The sequence below is a fragment of the Apis cerana genome, linkage group LG3 (assembly GCF_029169275.1).
Source record: "Apis cerana isolate GH-2021 linkage group LG3, AcerK_1.0, whole genome shotgun sequence".
Lineage (NCBI taxonomy): Eukaryota > Metazoa > Arthropoda > Insecta > Hymenoptera > Apidae > Apis > Apis cerana.
This window is the reverse complement of record NC_083854.1, coordinates 4036153-4058684: the sequence shown is the minus strand read 5'-3', so window position 1 is coordinate 4058684 and position 22532 is coordinate 4036153. Positions and strand designations below refer to the sequence as shown.

Here is a 22532-nt window from a genome sequence, read left to right as displayed (position 1 = left end):
GCATTTCTGGCCCGCGCGCGCGCCCAACATTTGAGGTGTAAAATATTAAATCCAGGCGCCTCCGCCATATCGCCTACGTCCTCGAAAGAGACGGTGGAGGAGGAGGAGGAGGAGGAGGAAGAGGCGGATGGAAACGGTGCGCGGATAGGGGTGCAGGATGTGCGGAGGGGAGGGGGAGGTCGAGAAGGGGTCCGTTGCTAGATGGGGGAGAGGATATGGCGAGGGTGGCTCTGCGGCGCGCACTCAGCGAGTTTACATTTAAATGTAAAAGTGCCGAGTGCTGCTAGGCGAAAGCTGCTGTTTTGCATTCGAAAGCTCATGATTGCCTCTGAGCTTTGCTTTTGACGTCGAGCGTTTCTCTCAACCGACGGACGGCGAGAGGCCGCTAGTCGAGGCTGCGCGGAGAGTTCCGCCGCGTTTCGAGCAGATGGAACGAGCTCAGAGCTTCCGGAAAAATTTCGCACAAACGGAATCGACGATTATCTCGAAAACCGGTCTCGGAACGAGTGCGCCAATTAATCAACTCCGGTTGTCACACTCCTCGCGTGGCCATCAACCATACCCAAACCCCTCTCTGATTGTCATTAATATATTAATCGGATGCTCGTTAAGCGCGAAATATAATCGTGTCGCGCCAGTCAACGAGTTAAATGGATCGACGGCTAATTAACAACGGCCATCTAGCCACCGTCACAAGGAAATCCGATGAATTTTCGGCCATTTCTCTAATGTTCAATTTCTTTTCTTTTTCTTTCCTATAAAATTCCTCCGCGTTTTTAACCACCTTCTCGATTTTTCAGGATTCGACGTCAAGATTCTCGTCAATTAAACGGGTGGACGAAGATTAATTAATCGGACGATCCTCCAGCCATCGTCGAGCACGAAATTCGAATGAATGAATTTTTATGAAAGTTCCCTTCCACGATATTTCGCTATATCTTTTAATTATTTTCCGAACTATTTTCGAAGATTTTCGCCAAGGTACAGTCGCTACGTTGCACATGTGCCGATGAAATTTCACCTATACACACACGCACGATTTATTTCCAGGTTCTAATCAATTCTCGGAACGAAACGACAGACACACGAGGTTACGAGCTAACCCGCTGTTATTCTTCTAATATGTATGTTTCTTATGTGCGCCGGTAAAAGGGCTTCGTGCAATTTCCTATGATAGATCGAGTCCCGCGGACAAGTTCCATTACGGCCAGCCTCTGAATTATTGAACTGGCAATTCCCTGGCGACACGCGGGACACCCTGCATCAAAGTGTCAACGGGCTCATTAAGTCTCCAAATCAGGTGAACTAACGCGTTAACTGTTCTACCCTTGAACTCTCTCTGATAAACGGATTGATTAAGTTTTTGTCTCAAAGAAAGAAAGAAGAAAAAGGAAAAGTAGTCATCGATAAGCATTGCTTTAATACAAGACGATCTTTTTAAAAAATTAGAGCTTTTTAACCAGAATTTTAATATATATATATGTTGTATACGAGTCGAAAAATAAAGTGACAGGATAGATGAGATTTCATTGATGAATGTTTCAAGATTGGAGTTGTATTGAGTTTTATAACGGGGAATCAATAATATTCAAAACCGTATGAAACGGTGCATCGAACAATCGAGGTGTAACGTTACAGGAAACTAGGTTTGCTCGATTCTTTTTAAGTTTCATCTTACGAATCAGAAGCATTTGCATTCCGGCCGATAAAAAGCAGAAGATCGCTTGATAAAGATTAAATCTATTTGTAATCCCTTGAAATAGGACCTGTTACTACAAACTGCGGTATCTTTGCGCGCGATCACCGACACGGAGAGAAAACGAGAGAGAATGGCCCTCTAGATTGGTATCTGAGAATCGCCCTTCTACTCCATATGCTGGGTTAATAAGAACCCTAATAACGGGTACCACCCCATCGATACGTAGGGACTGTCACTAAATATTTTTCTTCCTCAACGGTCGCTTTGGGAATTCGGCCGTGTCGATGCTCTAATACATATGTCGTCCACGCAGTTTCGTAAAACATTGATCCATCTCTTGCAAATTTTATTCCCCTTTCGAAAAAAAGAAATTTCTCGCGAATTAGACAATTGACGTCGAATTGACTACAGTAGAATTCCATTTACGTGAATCGTATCTAATTGATAGGCGATTCCATTTTTCGTTCAATTTGTAAGATTTCACGTTCGCGATACGAGGGAATTTAACAGGAAATATTATAAAATTGGAAATTAATTTTGCGAATACGATAATTATGTAAATACTTCATGAATTAATTCTTTGCTTATCGTGTATGTCCATAAGTTAAATGACACTCACTTATAAATATAATTTGCACCGATTAAATTTCGTCAATTTTATTTGCTATCCGAAATATCCATTTCAAATCCTTGAGAAAAGGGTGTGTAATCGAAGCGTGTTATGGAATGCGACAATGAAATTCAAGTTTCGGTACGGGAAGGACTTAGGCAAATATTTTTTTATTAATTCGTCTCGCTTGGAAATGCAAATGGGCCAATCACGCGTCCGGAAGGCTGGAGCGGGCGACGCTTACTCGAGTAATTTATTCGTAAGGGCGTTAAAGTTTCATAAGTCGTGCACATAAAATGCACTCGAGAGTGGAAGAGCAAGGGTGTATCTAGGCGTTCCCTCCCCTCCCTCTCCCGTTCGCCACCCCGTTCTCTCTATACTGGCGCGGCAGAAAATTATGCAGATGGCGGAGAAAAGCTTTGATAAACACGACAGTCTCTGATCGTTATGCAGATCCGCGCCACTGTAAAATGGCGGCAATCTCTCCCTCTCACTCACGGCTATATCCACCCCCTCACCCTCTCTCTCTCTCTCCCCCCCTCTTTCTCTCTCTCCTCTTCCGATCCTCCCTAGCTCGCTGGACCCAGGGGTATTTCAGTTTCTCACCCCTCTCTCAAACCTTTTCCTCCTCTACTCCTCTTTCTCCCCTTTTTATCCTTCCTCCTCCCGCGCTCTGCACTCTCCCTCCTTTCTCTTTCGCCTCCGCCACGGTTCGCTCCTGATTTTCACACCCCGGCCACGGCATTACCAGCCCAAGTCGAGGGTGGAAATACGCGCCCTCCTGCTTGTTTCCGTAACGCGTCTGCGCCGGCTTGTACCACCCGACCGTGTGTATATACATGCACTGCAATTTCATTGGAAGATCGTGCTGCCACTTGAAGACACAAGCGAGCGGCCAGCTTCGCGTATCAACCATTCACCTCCTGTTCTCGAGTCCTGTTCTTCCTCGAGACAAGTCCTCCGTGTGATCACTATCGAGACACCAAACGTAGAGGGGAAACGTACTTGCATACTTTTGGGAATAATGAGATGAAAGCGTTCGGGATAGGATATTAATCAACCCTTCGTGACTGTACACGAGTTATTAGAACGAGAATGTTCATCCAAAATGAAATTCGACTTGTTTTATAAACATGCATTAGACATTTTTGTAATCCGCAGGAAGATTCAATTCGAAATTTAATAAAAGTGATCTTTTTCAGGATCTTTTTTACGAAACGTGTATATATATATCCAAACGATTCGAATCCTATCCTGTTCTCTGTCGAATGGAAGAAGAATACGACGCTTGGGCAACGAATGTTTGGAGGAGGAGGAGATCCGCTGACGTCATCAAGGACAATGAGAACCTCGCCGGTAACGCAATTACCGTTGAAACAGAGAGGGTCGCGGAGGTGTCGGGGCAACCCCTCCGTGACGGTTGCCGAAAATTCATTTTGCCGCGCGTTTAAAATTTTCATCGGTCCTCTAATTTTCGCCGTCATCGCAACTGATCGCATTTGCCGAATAATTTCCCCTCTCGCCTCGCCCTCGTAATTGCTCGCGCGAGAGGGGAAAGGGGGAGGGTGACGATTCCACGGGAACGAGAGCAACGCGTCGTTTCTCATACATTGCGATCTCTCTCTCTCTCTTTTTCTTTCCTCAACCACCCGGCTGCGCATCGGCTGTCTCTCCGAACGATGTTTTATTCATGCACATCGGGCATCGAAAGTGTTGCCGGAGTCGGCGTTTAAGTACACCGCAAACCGCCTTTCCTTGAAACCATAGAATACTTTAACGCCTCGGCTAATTGGCCGGATACGTGTTACGAATGAAAGTTTCGAGCTGGAAGCCTCGATTGCGTATCATTTCGACCTGTCTATTCTCTTCCGAACCCCCCTTTCGCGAGGAACAATATTCGTTTGATTTGCATTACGTGATTCTTCAAAAAGAATAATTTTTTTTTAAAATTGGAAAGAAAAACAAAGAGTTCCTACTGGATTTCGATTGGATATTTTCTACATCGAATATCGTTACGATACGGCATTTAATTATTTGTATCTAATTAGGAATTCATTTGAAAAGACTTTTTATATAAGACGTTGTTTCACAATTATTCGCCAGGGGAACAGAAAACTGTTGGATTAAAACGCGGAATAAAGTCTAGACGATCGGTTTTTCGGATTGGAAGCGATTAGCATCCGATCGATTTTGGAGGAGCGGCGGACCAGTTTTTCGCTCGCTAGTTTGTTTCACTTTCTCACTATGCATAATGCATGAGAGGAGTTTAAATTCTGCCCGCGTGGCAAACAAATCGTTGCCTTCGATAATATTCCCAAAGATACACACACACACACATATATACATATATATATAGTTTTAACGATCGCTAAGAAACGATGATAGCGTCGCTTTCGAAGAAATCGGTGGAGCGATATTTTTTTGCAAGTGATTCGATCGATGATTCGCGCGACCCTCTTTCCAAGGCGGGCCTCTCGATTAAAGGACAGTTACGGAGTCGTGTGATTAAGCCGAGGCGGATATCGCGTGGTCTCGATTGGTCGCCATATCACGAATGCTCGGGGCGTGGTTCGGTTACGGAGCTGCTCTCGGCCAACCGTTCTCTCCTTTCAATTATTATTTAATTAAGCTAATTGGCGGGATGGGTCGAAGAGGCAACCGCGATTTGCTGGCCGCTCGAGAGGAGTTCTGGAGATCGTTAAGTCGACGTAAACTCTTCGTGGAATTCGAACGAATCGTAGGTACCGTTTCGTACGTGAGCAGAATCGCGAAATCGGATAAACTGCGAATTATCTGTAATGATTATTGCAAAGATCAGGTCTTTTTTTTCTTTTTTGCTTGAAACTTTTTCTTCTTCTTTTTATTGTCCTCGTTCTGCGAGGAATCGATATGACGTAATGGGAAACTGGAAACGATTAGCATAAGATAGTCGATGAAACGATGAACGGAAGATAGGGTAGTAAAATATATTACAAGTGGGTTTGAATTATGCGTAATGAGTTCTGCGAATATTTTTTACAACTCGCAATTGTTGTTAAAGAAGCAAAATAATAGTTATCAATCTGATTTCTTCCATTTTTCAAGCGTTATCCATATTATTATATTAAATGAAATAAGTAATAATCCGATATGATATTTTGAAATATTCGAAAAATCATTGTTAGCATAGATAAATCAGATTATTCCTAACTTAAGGAAAGATAAAAGATGTCAAGTATTACAATACATCTTCGAAGATGAAAAAAAATACTAGACATTTCAACTTGTATAAAATTTACAATGAAATTTGCAAAGTTAGATACATACTTACGTCATTTCTTTCTTTTTTTCTTTAGCTTAGAAAACTAAAATGGACACCAAAAGTAATCCTCCTCTGGATCTAAGTAACCATCTCATCGAATGCAACCCTGGCAATGCACGAACATTGAATTATCGAATATAATCCATGCAACAACATATTGATCCATATATATTACCAATTGATATCGCATTACGAACAAATCTAAATTTATTTTCCAGATAAATACACATAAACAATGGAGGAGCAACATCCCTTACGAAGCCTCAATCAATAATTCCACTATCGATTCATCGATCTTTTACATCGATGTCGAATCACATTAATCGAGCAAAGTAAGGAGCAAACTTTCATCCGATAAATATTGATTCATCGACCACCGATAACGATAATGACAATCTTCCTCTAATATAAATCTTTCGATAGGGAAGCAAGAATAACAGACTTCGTACGTATCTGAAAACAACGCTCGTCTTGGTTTCCATATATCTTTTTCTTCGTGTACGAGCGGCAGAGAATTTTGCAAAATTATGCAGTCCAACATAACGTGCCATTTCGGGGCGGGAGGGGAGTATCGCGCGAGTACACATCGAGACACGTGAGCATAAATTGGCCCGACGCAAAATTGGCCTGACAGTTTAACTATGACAAAAGCACAATAGAATGCGCCGTTTCCTGAACGCAGCATGCGGCTGTAATTTCTCTGTCTGTCCATCCGTCTCTCCATCCTCGGCTCTCTCACTCCCCTTCCCCCCTCTCTTTCTCGCTTAACGATCTCTCTCTCCCTCTCTCTCGCCGCGGTCCTCCCCCTCCCCCTGTTTTCCATCTTTGTCGCCCACTTTTTCGCCGCCTATTTCCATCCCCGGCCGTTTTCAAATGGCGGATATCGCGGACAGTTTAATACCGTGTCGCCGTCACGAACGCTTGTTAGCGGATGATACTTTGATCCGATAGAAAATAGACTGGAAACTTGGCTGGTTACGAGACACGAAATTAAGCTTGTTTATATTCCATAACGAAGGATTTTTTCGAACGGGTTTCGCTCCCAGTGATTTCCTCGGTGGTTTGAAAAAATTTCGACCTCGGGTGAAATCTTTTATTTTAAATATCGGTCAGAGTATTTAATGAAATCTTGGAAATTAAGCATGCAAACGGCGTTGCGTTAATTCCAGTAGGAGAATTCTGAACATTCTAAAAAAATCGGCTTTGATGACGGTTGTTATCATGACACGTCCTCTCTCGCGACCGTGAATAACAAGGAACCAACCACTTCTACGTATAAAATTAACGATCCGTCTCATCGATTAAGCGCACCGTCAACACTTCCTCGAAATTGTTAACGATTCTACGCGAGTCTCTGAAAAACGACGACGTCGAGCCTTCTCTCAAAATTAATTCAAACTGTGAAGGAAAACAAACTGCATCCCAAAACCACGTCCTGCGACTAACCAAATCGTCCAAACAAGAGGGAGGGGAAGGGGTAAAATTACAACTTGCATTGCAAAAAGGATGTAAAAAGTTAAATCGTCGTAGGTTGAAGAAGAAGCACGGTTTCCTCGTCCACTGGTAAAAAGGACGAATTTTCCACGGAGGGGCCTGGTCTCGTTCTAAGTGGTCGTCGTTTGATGACGGTTATTACCATGATGCGCTGTTTCCTGCGACCGTGAGTATCTTCCACCCACACGTCGACAAGAAACGGCTTTGGCCGCCGTTCCTTGCGCGGGTGTGGGTGCATGCACACGAGGAAAACACGTAGACCGGCACGTAACGGCCGATTCCGTGCACACAGACTTGGAGGTCCGACCGATTCAACGGATGTTGGTTGAACACGAGCGAAATCTCTCTCTCTCTCTCTTTCTCGTTCTTTCTCGTGATTTCGTCATTATATAATACGCTCGTTTACACACAACATTGTCGTCGCAAATATGTCATTAATGTCGGAAATCAGAGGCCCGTATCGTAACCGCCCTTGCGTGATGCGGTTTTCCAGATTTCGCTTTGACGTGAGTGTGCATCCACGGACGATAGCAGATTCTCCGCCCAACAGGAAGTCGCCAATACGTTTCTGCTAAACGAATCTTTGTCGTAAGCAACGAATTACACGGTATCGAGTGTTTTTCTTCATCCTTTTTGCGAATTTTTCATTAACGTGATTGCCTTTTCCTTTCCACAGATTCATAGAATATCCTTTCTATGTAAACAATAAGGAAATAAACGAGAAGAATTTAATTTCTCCCAGAGACCATTACAATTTAAACTGAGACAGTGAGAAAAACTGGGTGAAAGTGGAAATCCTTTCAAGGATTGCAAACGGATCTTGCTATGTAACAGCAACAAGAGTAATAATAATAAATTTCCAATCAAAGATTCGCAAATGTTCGATCGACAAAAAGGAGGAGGATCATCTTTCCCTGTTATTTTCACCGATGGAGGCTCGTCGCCGAGGAACTGCCCTCTTTCTCGGTTTCCCGCACCCTTGGGCTAATCATGTAACTCGATTGAAGAGAACGAGCGAGAGCGGGCCAATAAGAGGCTCCCTTTAATCGCGTTACTTCGTTACCCCGTCACTCGGTGCGGTGATATCAGCGGAATATCAATTGTAGTGATTAACCAAGACGGCCGTCGTGGCCTGAAACTTCGCCCCCTCCCTCCGTCCTCGTTCCAGGGAGGGACAAAGAGAAGACGAGAGGATAACATCTTTTGTCAGTCAGTAAATTAACTCGGCGGAATATTCAAATCGCCAAGTCCGCTCGAGCGGAGATCTTCGAGGCATTTCAATCGCCCGTCCCAAAATCGAGAACAATCCCCGCAAAGATTGTTTTTTTTCCAAGGAAAACGTTTCTAGACAAAGCAGTTCGCGAATTTTTCTTTTGTATGCACCACGGTAAGATTCCCTTCTCGATAATAATGGTGTAGTTATAGTTAGAAATTCAATTCGATTATGAATCATTGATAAAATTCACAGTTTTGTCAATTAATCGCAGAACAAGTGGACAGATGTGGGATGAAAAATTGGAAATATTCAGAAGGAAGAATCGGGTCCTCGTTTTTCTGATCCGAGAGTGATTAACGATTTTGGCTGGCGCGGAGTGATTTCACCGATCGATTCGGAACTCGTGAAATTCGTTGGCAATTAGCGGAACATGGTTAGGCGAACGAAAAGACGGGGTTTACGAATTAGACACGGTGCGATGACCGGGTGAAATCCGTGGCCCGAGGCCACATGATAATAATTGCGAGGATCGGTGGGAGTGTTGGAGACGAGGGTGGCGACGAAAGAGTACTGTATCGACACAGCTGTCCAACGCACGGGAAACGTGCTCACCGCCATTGTGTCGGCCAGTGCACGGTCTAACCAACCGTAAACACCTAAAATCTAATTGACGAGATTCAATTTCGCTCCGACAATGGCCGGCCGCGACGGATTATCGCGTCTATACTTTCCAAAAATTACATAGGAATCGGCCGTACGAATTCGTCACGGGCCAAGGATTCGGCGAAATCCTTCGCCGAATCGCGTTAACGGCATTGCTTGCGTTCAGAGCACGTGCGACGAACCGTTAAGCCGATCATCGCGCGTTAAAATCTCGAATCTCTTGGAAATTGCGACTAAAATATATATATAGTGAAAAAGAAAAAAGAGAGGAGGAGGCTATTGTTGCGCACCGTGAGAGCACACGGTAAATTGATTAAAGATTTATAGGGGTAGAGGTAGTCGAGTAGTTCAATGCTATGGAAGTCTTCAAAGTCTTGGGTTAAAGGTTCGATCTCGTGTTAATTTATTCCCGTAGAGAGAGGCTAATGTTATTTTTCAATTTACATGGAATAGGTAAGTTAAAACTTGTCGATACTTTCATATATTTCAGGTGGGAACTTTTTAACGCTCTTTCAAACGTGTCCTTAATAAATCAAAAAGAATGCTTTTCCACGGAATATCTTTAATTGCGATAAATCTTACTAATCCTTAAAGCTTAAATGATCGCTTTTTGTTTTCGTATTTCCATCAAAATGCTTTCCTTCCCCAATCCGGATCCGAGAGAGAGAGAGAGGAGGGGGGAGGATATTAGGCAGGGTGAATTATCGTAGAATCAAAATAATTCGATAGATGGGGTGTAGTACGAGAGGGGTGGCCATTTCTGCACGTTGGGGCGCCAAAACATCCCCCTTTACTCGCTGAAATATTGTCAAACGATCGATCCTCCTTACCTCTCTCCTCTTTCAAAACCAAACCTTCAAAATCTTCACGATCGTCCCATACTCGTTTACGTATTATTACTCTGACCCCTCCGTTAAAACCGTGGTCGTTTACTTAGAAAAAAGACGTTCAAACTCTCGCAAGAGAGAAACTTGCGCCGAGAGTTGTGCAATACGACAATACTTTAGCCGCCCATATTCCATATCCGTATTTATTCATTCGAGCTAATTTTTTGGGCGTGGAATCGCCTATTAGATGGTCGTGTTGCGCCTAAGGGCAGATTGACGCCGTGGCTTGGAAACAGAAAAAAAGAAAAAGGAAGAAAAGTAATGGAGACAGCTGGCAGAACGTTCGAATCATCGTGTTTTCGAGATCGATTATTTTTAACGGCGATTCGCGGGACTTTTCGAGGAAGGTTCCACGAGCGTGTACGTGACACGAGGTTGGATCGTATTTAAAATGCAGAAAGGCAAACGGTGGCGTGTCAAGAGCCCCGTCAGGTGGCCGGTTTAAATAGCACAATGGCTCAATCCGGGGCGAAAATCCGCCGGGTAAATCTCCCATTCAAATGCGATCTCAATCCCCTGCATCAAATGGGATCTAAGTAGCTACTTAGTTGCACATTTGGCTTTGAAATTTTCGATACACCCCTGCTGCCTCCCCGACAACAGCGTGCTAGAATTCCGCGATCCTATCTCCACGCGCTTTTGCGATTGAACCACCGCCGTACCTGGACGCGTCACGCTAATCCGTTTTCGAATTCACCCTTATGCCAACTATTATGTTACACGTTCCCGTGGAGATGCGAGTGTACCGCTCTCGAAATGAAAAAATCTGCGATTCTTCGATTCCATTGTAAAATAGGGAAGAGGTATTAAGTATGTTATAGTCTGATACGTGTACTTATAACAATTTACGGTGTATCTGTAATTTAACATTTTAAAATCACGAAACTTAAGACTACCAGATCCACCGCATTCGTGTAATCTTAACTTATACGAATCTTAACTCCATTTGTTCGAATGAAATAAAACTTAAAATTCTTCGTAAATTTAGAGTTTACACGGGATAATTCTCGCGTAAAGAGACGATCAAAGAAAGCTTTTAAAATTAATTCTAAGCCCTTGTGTTAATCTGGGACGGGGAGGTTGGCGTAAAACTTGGCCGAGAGGGGAAGATCGGATGTAACGTCGCTAATTCAATCGGGATCAATTAGAGGAACGAAGTGTTTTCTATAAATTCACGAGGTTAACGAGATTCCAATTCGGTATATAATTACGAACGATCGGGCCGCAAGGGTCCCTCGGTTAGCCACCGCGGACGGGAATAATTAGTTTTAATTGCCCCGGCGAAACTTATCCCTCCCCGTTGACGCATTAAGACCAAAGTTAGACGGGCCACAGGAGGTTTAGGTTTTGCGAAGCGTGAGCAGGTAAGGTATACACGTACTACGTGACACGGTTGGTAAACCCAAAGCTGGCTTTGTTAAGCTCGGATTCTGAGTGCCTTTGATACGTGTACTTGCACGCTAACTAACCAACCTAAGCTATCCACAGCGAGCTCGCTGTACGTACGAGAGGTGCGCGTGTGTTACGTGCTTTTCTATATCGCCCCGGGCAGGGACGTGTAATTGTTGGTTCGTTGATTTTACGATTTTCAATTTTCTCGTAGTTGCAGTTTTTTTTCTCGCATCGATGTGCTCCAATTCAACGATTAAAAAATTACGCCAATATTTTGCGCGAAAATTTCTCGAAGAACTGATCGATCTTTCGTTCTTTAGTTTTTCATTAAAGAAGCGACAATTGCGTGTTAATTTTAAATCGGTGAAGAGTGAAGAATGACAGTTCATTGGTTGGAACATATGCGAATTAACTCGTTGTCTGGAGCAAATTGGTTAAAATGTAGTCGTAGGAGCCCGTAGTGATTCGACGTCCCTGTCTCTTACCTATGTTACCCTCGACATCGTCTATACGAGTATGACCTACACGTGCGCGATACATTTCCAACTGGGAATTGAATTTCCTTGGTAATTTTAATGCCATTGTGGCTGGGAAGGGGTGGAGAGAGGCACCGAGACAGAGGGTAACAAACACAACCACAAAGTGTGCATCCCCTAACCACCTCGTAGACGCAAAATTTAGTTGGAGACGAATACGATATCCTTGCCATTCCCGCGTGGTTCTCCGCTCGAAATGATTCGAGCGTATGAAATTTAGACGTTCCTTTGCTGCTCGCAAATACGGCACAAACGAACGAAACATATGAATCATCATTATAATGAATCGTTCTTTTTATACTAATTTAGTATGAATATTAAACATTTTTCGTGTAAAATTTTTCCTATAAAATTACGCGAATAATAAGTGTGAAGAAAGAAGGGAAGAGAAGATTGTGTATTGCTTTTTAAGTGATTTTCGAAAGAAAAAAAAATAGTATCGAGAAATTTTATGCTTCCGCGTAAAATGGAAATGATGCATTAATGATGGTTTATTTTCTATTGAAATCCAAAAAGCCAAAAAATACGAAGTGATATAACCACTTAAGAAAGCTTTGACTAAAGTTCCAACAGAACCTGCGCTGCGAAGTAAAGCGGATTTTCCCGCATTGAAGTGCTCCCTGTTATATCTTTATAAATGGAACCACTCGAGAATGAGGGGGAAAACGACAGCCTTTATTGCTCATAAGATTTAAAATGATACCAAATACTCTTTCAGAAATTAATATTACTTATCTATGTTCGTTTGAATAATTTGAATAAATAGAAAAATTTTTCATATGGAGAAAATTACGAGATATTTTTATTAAAAATATGATTTGAATATATATATATAATCCAAAGCAATATTGAAAATTGAATATAATTATTTATAATTCAAACAAAAAAAAATAATTATTGTATTCTTAGAATTAAAATTTTGAAAATTTTATATCATGCCATGATATAGAGAATTTAATTTAGTAGTTGATAAAATAGGAATTTGATATATAGGAAGTTGGTAAGATAGGAATTCCATATGCAATTAATAAAATAGGAATTCAATATACAATTGATAAAGAAGTTTATCTTATAAGTAAATATCGTTGATCATTAGCAAATAAATAAATTTGATAATAAAATAGACAAAATTTAATAATTTATCTTTACAATTATTTTATTTTACATAAAATTATAAAATAATAAAAGAAAAGTTAATAATCGGTAATTGTTAACTAATTATTTTATTTGATATTATTAATAGATAAATTATCATATGAAAATATAACGTTCATTTTCTGAAATATCGACTTCACAAAAAAAATTGGTTTTTTATATTCTCTAGTATACTATAATTTAAAAAATACTTAATCTTATTAGTATTTCAACAATTCGTTTTTTTTTTAATTTAATTTTATATATATGTAATTATATTATAATGTGCTAGATAGCATAAGAAACATCTTTTTTAAAGTTGGTATTTTAGAATATGTTATACAAAATCTCGTAAGATGTCACCACTATTCTGTTTCTCGTTCATGACGTTGCAATATCGTTCATTTTTTGCACAATCGGTATTTCCGGACACGAAATTCTACAAATCTCTTCTAGATGTGTTATGAGAATGTGTGAAAATTACACATTAAAAAGTATATATTTAAAATATATAAAAAAAAATAACAACAATAAAATATTAAATATTTTACTTTTATTAAACTTTTTACTAATTGCTCGTTGAGATTGATCGAATTTGAATTGTTAAAAAGTTTTATTTAAAATATTGGATAAAAATAAAGATAATAATAATAAAGATAGGAAGAAATAATTTATTCCAAATAAATTTCATTTTTTCAAAAAATATATGATCCATATATGATTCGAGTTAAAGTTTTCAAAGTAATTCAAGTAATGACCACATGTGGTGCACCGATCGCCATTGCGAATCAATGAGAGCGAGTCGAGCGTTGAATGAAGTGTAGCAAAGTTATTTCGCGTCCGATAAATCTCGACTCAGTCGACGGAGCTCTCGATTGTGCGTACATTGGCAATCGTGGCCACTATCGATATCGGGGCCACGCACTGCCATCAGAGTATAGAAAGTGCTGCTACGGATGTTGAACAGGTGTCCCCACTTCGATACTCTAACCTCGGCGCTGCTTTCAGTGGCTCTGCAGTGTCGGATGTACACGTATGTGCGACGTACGGGATGTGCACCTGGAGGCGTTCTTGTTACTAGGTCATAAGAGGTGCGTATCAATGAAATTCGTGCTAATCAACCGTTGCTCGCAGAAAGTAGACACGTCTACAGTCACGGGAACAGACCGCGTGTGTGACATCGTACGCCGTCGTGTTAAGTGCATTCGACGAGAAGTTTGACCGATTGTCCGCTGCTCGCACCTGGCGTCTCTCGCCAGTCTGATCCATCGTCGTGTGTGCATTCCGCGTCCTGCTTTCCTTTCGTACTCTACACGAACAATCGTGCTTCGCGAACGTTTCGTGTTGACGTGTATAAGATTACAACAATCGCAAAACGTCCGGGTTCACAGTGACATATTGATATCTTGTTACGTGCCGCGATGAATTCCACGTTGCTATTACTGTGGGTCTAATAACAGACTACTGTGGCGTATAGAGCACGAATCCGACGGACATTCATAATTTTATGTTGTGCTCAAAACGAAACAACGTCGGGTGAACCAGAGGCTGACCAAACACCGATCGAAAGAACGCGCTCTCGAGCAGGATAAAACTGGGTAATGTCTTTTTAGCTCGTATCACGCGACCGCTACTCGACCATGTGGTGTTCCAATGTAACGGTGCTGCGTGGATAGGTATATACGTAATATTTGTCCTCTGATATGGACATGTGTAATTATACTATTCTTGCAACGATATATATGCACATATATATGAATATATATACATATATATGTATATATATTTAGTGTAGCATGCATTTCCAATTCACTATAGAATTTTAGTGCGCGGATTCCATCCTGTTCTTGCCAGTCCGGTCGTGAAGCGAGTAATCTTATTCTACCGGCTATGTCGGTATTCCGTTTAAAGGAATGCGGCACACCTGCTCGTCTTTTACTGTATTTTCAAGGTCTTTTAAATTAAATTTTGTTTTAATCCATCAAAGATTTTTAATTGAATCATTTTTTAATAAATTATTAGGCGTGTAGAATCTGAAAGTATAGTTTTTAAATATAGAAAATTTTTAATTCGAATGTTTCTGAAATGATACGATATTTATGAAGTATGAATGGAAATATATATAAAAAATGTATAAAAATAATCATAATTATTGTGTAATTAAAAAATTTAAAGATAAAATCCAATTAAAAATAACAAGTATGAATAAATAAGGTTAAATTTGAATTTGGTTTAGATTTCTATTAGGTTAGGTTAACTGAATTTCAAATTAAAGATTGGCTTAAATTATAGTTAAATTTAAATTTTTCATGAACTCAAATATAATAATTCAAATGTTTTAAATCATTTATAGATTTTGAACAATAAGTTTTATTTTTTTTTAATTTTATACGAAAAATCATTCGATCCATTATGAATCATTGCGAATAACCTTCATTAACGATAGATAAATAATTCATGAAGACAAGCCGGTTTTTTCCATCGAAGAACGTTAAATAAGTAAATGCAACATACCTCGACACTGATTAATAAAACGAGTGAAAGGTGTACTGTGTAAAATTCTTTCTCGTAGGTTGATGAGTGAATTGTCTAGTTCAAAACGGCACGCTATTCGATATAAGGACACGTGTATTCAATTCTGATTCTTGTAGTTAGAACAAATGATTTCATTGCGATAATAGACTTGAAAATTTGATCACGGAGAATGCATTAAAATCGCGTTTAATATCCCGATATATTTCGCATAATTCCGTTTGCTTGATAATGCCGCGCGATTAGCATATTTGCTTATAGTAACGAATAATACTTGTAATACTAATGATAGATACGAACGATTTGCGTTCGGTTAATGTCGACATTATGATAAAATTTTCTGTCAGTATAATATGCAATTTAGAAATTTCGAAAATTATGCATGATACAATCTGAATAAATTCTGATATCTTCATATATAATCATGGGATTAAAACAATTTTATTTTCGTAGATTACACTATTACAATAAAGAAATAATTGAACGGAAGTTATATGTTGTAAATTATATATAAATAAAAAGAAAAGATAATTTAATATACGAAAAATATTTTTAAGTTAAATTTTTAATTGATAAAATATCGTTTTATACTGATCATGAGAAATGGCAATTTAGAAACTATGATCTTCGATAAATTTCTAATAAACCAATAATCAAATATCGATTTTTTTTATTTCTTGATTATAAATAGATTCAAACAAAGAATAAAATTAATTTTTAGAACTTTAATCGAAACATGAATATTTCACTTCACTTGTTCGAAAGTGGAACGTTTTAATCGATTCAAGATGGCTACATAATTGGTTCTAAAACGATCTTTTTTCTGATTGGAGGATCAAAATATCTGTTATTAAATTAATTTATTTTAAATACAGCTTTAGCATAATGAGATTAAATGATTCTAATCAATCGTAATAAGATTTCATTGTTAAAGTGCGTTTTTTTTTCTATTTTCCTCGCATTAATTGCACGAACTGTAAAATTTCAACTAACCTTATTTTATGCACTATATCCGCTTCGTTTTCAAATTTCGATTCTGTCGGTATTGTAGTTCGTTTTACGCATAGTCATAGGGAAGGATCTTTTAAAACGTTAACGATCATTATACATCGTATTTCGTTTAATAAAGGAAAATAAAAAAAGAAAAGAAGGAAATAGAATCACTAGACGACGACTTTCGTGAGTGAAATAAACCGTGAATATGACTGCATCGAGTAAAAAGTGTAATTTGTTCATAATAAGTCTTTCATGTCGTGTACATGCACATACTTTTCGTAAACGATATAAATAAGTAGTGTTTTTCGCGCGCATAAGCAGCATTATTCATTGAAATGATTTATTTCAATAAATATCTTTTAGAAAACTGTGTTATATCGGTAGCATGTCATAAAATTGACTTATAATTATCTGTATACGATAACTGAGTTCGCATACGGATCGTATCTAACCTCTCTAATTTTTTTTTCTTTCGAATATATGGATAAGTCGCAATTTGTCGTTATACTATATTTTATGTTTGATATATAAAATTATTATTTAGAAAAAATTGCAATTTGCAAGTTATTGGATTAAAAATTTAATTTTGTTATGTCAACGAAGATAGAATAATAGTGTAAATGTTCGAATATGTATGTGTATAAACTTGACATGGATTAGTAGGCTTTATGAAACTGAGGTACCTATATTCGTTGCAGTTTATCGATACTTGGACGAGAAACCTTTAAAGACAGCTCGTTACGATGTAACGAGAATGGTTCACGACATTCGACCCACACAGTCATGGTTTTCAACAAGTCACGCAGCTCTTTTATGATTGGATTTGTAACACTACGTGCTTGAACATTAGTCTTGCATATATTCGGTATGTTTGATACACTTTAAATAAATCAATAAATTAATTTTTATACGATACGATCGTTATTACTCCATGTATTTGATAGCTATTTTGAAATATATTTTTCTTCTTTTTCTCTTTTTTCTTTCGTTTTTTTTGTTTAATCGGTATTTAATCGATCAATACTAACTTTTGTACAATTTATCAAGTGTTAGTTAAAAAAACTATTTTATTGATTAAAATAATTATTTTATTTTAATGATTATGATAAAAAAAGATTCTTTTTAACTACTTTGCAGATATTATATCTATTTAATGTATATATAAGTTTACAGGAAGTTTATAAACGACTACTGAAATCAAATACACCGAATATGTTCCAAAAATCTAAATTAAAATTACATTTTACTTTAATCAAAAAAATTTGTATTATTGTTATTTCTAAATGATTATCTTATGAAGAAAAATATAAATTTGTTTTTGCATTAGATATGCGTTATTTTATACTATTTTAGTCTTATAAAATATTATTTATATTTAGATTATCTATGTTTAACCATGATAATATAAAACATATTCACATACTAAATAATTTTTATCTAATATGTGAATATATTAATAACTTAATATATTCATGTATTAGATATTTATTAATATATTTAAAACTGATACTTTTTTTAAATATTTTTTTAAAACTATAAAAACAGAAACATTTTTTACTTATATAATTTTTTTTTTCTAGGTTAAATATATTATTATAAAAGACATAAAGATATTTAAAAATATAGGATAGTAAACATGTTTTATTATTAAAAATATATAATAATAATTATGATAGTAGATAAAAAACTTATTGATATATATTCTAATTTTATAAATTGATACGTGTAAAGTACATAATACATTGAGTTTTTAATTTCTTTTATATATATCATTAAATTACAAAATTAATGAAATGTATACGATACATTATGATATTCAAAAATAATTTGATTAATATATATTTTTAAATATTTTTTTTTTAATATAATTTTTTTTAAATATATATTAATCATTTTCATATTTCCTATATATTGGTAATTTATTCGCTATTACCCAGAAAAGTTAATGCCGGTTTTGTGACCCGTATAAAGTGGTGCATAATAACGGTATTCGTATGATACTGCGATCTTCATTGTATTGCCGGTATTGTACGAGGTTCGCCAACATAATTAGAATTACTTCCGACATTATGGATTTCAAAAAGTGAGATAAGAAGTTGAAAAGAATTGAAATAAAAATAATAATTGAACAATATTTTATTCCAATACTTAAATACATGATCGCAAATGGCACAAAATATCACATATTGTGCTAGATTTTTTTTAATATCCATTACAATTATCTTAAATATGTATTTCCAATATGTCGTTACCTCGTACATATAGATTAAAACATACTTAGCGATATTTCATAACGATACTTAACGAAGAGCTTGGCGCTTGTAATATTTTAACCTACTTTCGTCACTTTCGAGTTATTGGTCGTTTTCTTCGTCGATAATTCAAGCAGGTTATAATGGAAGGGAATAGAGGACGAATGGAATGATACGGCAGGCGCGATTTTCAACGGAAGAATTTCATTCGCGGACCAAACAATGGACGCGAGAACTTGAATCATCGCGCGAGTTAATTACGACAGGAGCGCTTGCATTGCGAATTGCATCGCACCGGAGGATGCCTCGCCATGAATTCTGTCCCGTATATTGGATCAGTCTTGCTTTACGGCTCATTTCGTGGTGCGCAGACCAACGCTAACAACCGGAAATGGACTAGATTCTCTCGTGAAGATAAATTGAACAATCATTGAATAATTTTTCTTCTTTTTTTTTTTATTTTATAGTAAAATAAAAAAGAGAGATGGTTATTTGAATGATGATAATAAATATCGAAAATTATATCGAAATTTTATGAAAAATATTTTCAATTTGTTTGCTATAAGTATATATTAATAGATTTGTTGGAATTGATTAATAACGTTAATTTCCTAATTTATTTTGTTCTTTTTTTTTTTCAAAATTAAAAAAATCAAATTCGATAAAATTTTTTCCATGATAATTTTTAATACTTTATTGAATATAATCAATTGATAAATAATATGAATCTGTTAAATTTATCGTGAAATTATTTTCCTAAATAGTTTGTGATAAAATCATGCATTCAATTTTGTATTGTTAGCAAAGCACTCAGTGAAAATTTGATTGAAATTACTTTAGTGGTTTCGATGAAAATGGATCATAAGCTTTCCTATACAGATATCTATTCTCGTAAACACTAATTAGAAATATTCGCTCGTATATTAGTTCATTGTTTTATATAAAACATCGCTTTCTTAAATAATTTGATTAAAATAATTTCCACATAATACTATAATACTATTCCTCCATAATTGACTAATTTTATTATTTCATATTTTTAACAATCTCTATAATTTTCTTAAAGTTTATATAGAATTTCTATAAAATATTATACATATTTATAATATTATTTTTCAAAATTCAATTTATAGACTCATTCTAATTATTCACTAGTTATAACGAGATTATTTAACGTTCTTATTATAAATTTTATCGATCTTTATTTTGATTAATAAATTATATAAGTGATATTAATCTCTCGATTTCAAAGTAATATGATTGATAATATCATACATCAAATTATTACAACTAATAAATCACTTTCTTATAACGCAATCTTATCCAAAAACAATAATATGTATTAGATAAGAAGATAGGAAGATATTATGCATGAGTTCATTTAGATAAAATAAATTTTTAAACAGAAAAAAGCAAATTTAATCTTGCTTAATTCACGTTTAAGTTTTTATACCAGTATTCATTATTTAAAAAAATATGAAATAATAAATTAGAAATCTGTGTTTAGATTCACCACTATTTCATCGATCAAAAATCGATGCCTTGAAGGGAATGATGGTTTATTTATTAAAAACGTTCGCGTGTTGTTCGTAATTAGTTTTCTCAATAAAAAATTTTCTTAAAGACATGTTTTTAAAAAAAAATATATCTAGAACAGCATTACTCATAAGAATGTTAAATTACAATCAGATTTTTTATGTTTAAACTTTCGAAAAATATAACAAAATAATAAAACAGTAAAATAATATATTGGGTATCGTCACAGTTATTTTTATTTATAATTATTTTATATAGAAATTTCTATAATGAAAATTTTCAGCACTTTGATTATTTCAATATAACTACTTATATGCAAATATTAAACAGAAGTGACTTAAGATCTATCCTGATAGACACGGAAAAATGTTTATTCAAGATTTATATATGTATCATGCATATTATGTGTTAGAACAGGTTTCTAATATTTCCAGTTTATCGCCATTTTAATTCATCTTTAAAAATTAAATGTTATACATATTTAATTATTTTATCAAACATATATCTTTATATAATTATGAAAAGGAAGATTATTACTTGATTATTAGAAAAAACGGGTTTTGTTTCTAAAAAAAATATCTTAATTAGAGAAAATTGATTAAATTAACTTTCTTTCACATTTCTTAATTTTAAATTATTCCATGACACGAATAAAAATGTATACATACAGGATGTCTTATTCATAGCACAATTTGAGGGATGATCTCTTATTAAAAAAAATCGAAAAAAAAGAGAACAAAATTTTTCTATATTTTCAATTTTCTCGAAAAATAATTTTTAAATCAAAAAAAAAATTTATTCTATATTTTTTGATTATTTTCACACGCAGAATTATTTAATTTGCATTTAATTCATTTACATTCCAATCGTCATTTAAATTTCATTACTTGAAAATTTAATTTATTCGTAAATCTACGAAATCTCATATTATTCTTTCTTTCCAAATTACTTTACGAGGATGCACTTCACCCTCTGCCGCTTGTATCACGAATAACGGGATATCCCGTATATTCACATTTCCATCATTCTATTTCGAAACCGTCTTCACTCGCTCCACTTAACTTCTATCATTTCCACACGTATGTACAATGTAACTTTTTCACCGGTAGATCCTCCGCTCCATTTCGTTTTCGCAAATTGCACAAAGAAATCGTCGTTCCGGAAGGGGTGAGAAGACGATTGGAAATTCGAAGTTACAGTAAGATCGATGGAGGGAAGTTATAGGATTCTCGGCGACGTGAGAAAGTTGAAAAGCGCTTTTATAAAATCCATAACACCTCTTGTACGAGCATTTTGTAGCTACGTGTTTCGGGTAAAATTATTGCACCCGGCAAGAAGAACTCTTACTCTTGCGGGTTGTGAGAAGAAACATGCCATCGAACATCCATCATTCCACGCGAAAACAGAGAAATGGAAATTGCTTTGTTAAATTCAATTTCTGACGATATTTTTCTTTTATATATTGCGATTGGTTGTTGTTCAGGGGGTTTTGAAAAAGAATTTCGCGAGAATAATAATGAACAGTCGTTCGGATATCAGTTAGTTATATTGTTAATTTGATTGTTTATAATTAAAATGGATTAATCGTAAAATGTCGCTAATAATTTCCATTGGTTTAGGAAATTATTCGTCAATATTAATAAGTAAATATTATAATATTAATCGTTAAACATCGATGGTTGATTAAATTGTTTGATTATTACTTTCTAATGAAAATTTGGTCGAAATTCTGTTTGATATATGCGAATATGTATTGTGTATCAAATTAACATTATTACAGCTACACTATTATAACAGCTAAAAGCTATTACACAATATTTGAGAAAATTCAATAGTTAATCATTAATATAATTGAATAAATAAATAAATCGTTAACCTAATTGACGATTACATATTTATTCTTATTATTAATCGATTGAATAAAAATGGTAATAATTTAATTAAAATATTAATCGTAATTTTAAGAATAATTATATTCGTTTACAAATATTTATACAAATTTACATTTTTATGAAAATGTATTAGAAAGATATATTTGGAAATATAAAATTTAAAGAACGAAGCAAGAAATATATTTAAGATTTAAATTTTAGAATTAATGAAGTTTATGATGTAAGATACAAACATTACAACAATGAGAAAAAAAAGTTTATAATTTAAGAAGAGAATAGAATTTTATCGAAATTAAAATACCTAACTATGTTTTTTCGTCGAAATGGTAATTCGATTCGCATACATTCGAGTTTCAGATTCAATACTAGAGTTTCGTTTTTATGAAAATGAA

At 35.9% G+C, this 22532-nt stretch overlaps 1 protein-coding gene and 2 long non-coding RNA genes across 19 annotated transcripts in view; 2 read left to right on the top strand and 1 right to left on the bottom strand.

Annotated features, from left to right (window-relative positions):
- Positions 1-143: 143 nt before the first annotated feature.
- LOC133665864 (uncharacterized) lies at positions 144-11968 on the top strand. The gene is made up of 3 exons (XR_009829292.1): positions 144-981; positions 1051-1300; positions 3512-11968. It is a non-coding gene; the product is annotated as an uncharacterized LOC133665864 (long non-coding RNA).
- Positions 11969-13476: 1508 nt separating this feature from the next.
- Positions 13477-22532, top strand: part of LOC107992543 (polypeptide N-acetylgalactosaminyltransferase 5) — a 28378-nt gene continuing 19322 nt past the window's right edge. For 3 of the 17 annotated variants that reach the window (XM_062072246.1, XM_017048477.3, XM_062072252.1), the window contains exons 1-2: positions 13477-14530; positions 17159-17325. The gene's annotated coding sequence lies outside the window, so the exon portion shown is untranslated. Of the gene's footprint in view, positions 14531-14735; positions 14884-16516; positions 16688-17158; positions 17326-22532 lie in introns of those variants that run through there. The other 14 variants (XM_062072248.1, XM_028664180.2, XM_062072257.1 and 11 more) reach the window with 7 other exon arrangements.
- On the bottom strand, positions 13584-15620 carry LOC133665773 (uncharacterized). The gene is made up of 2 exons (XR_009829036.1): positions 15447-15620; positions 13584-14965 (listed from the first exon to the last, which is right to left on the bottom strand). It is a non-coding gene; the product is annotated as an uncharacterized LOC133665773 (long non-coding RNA).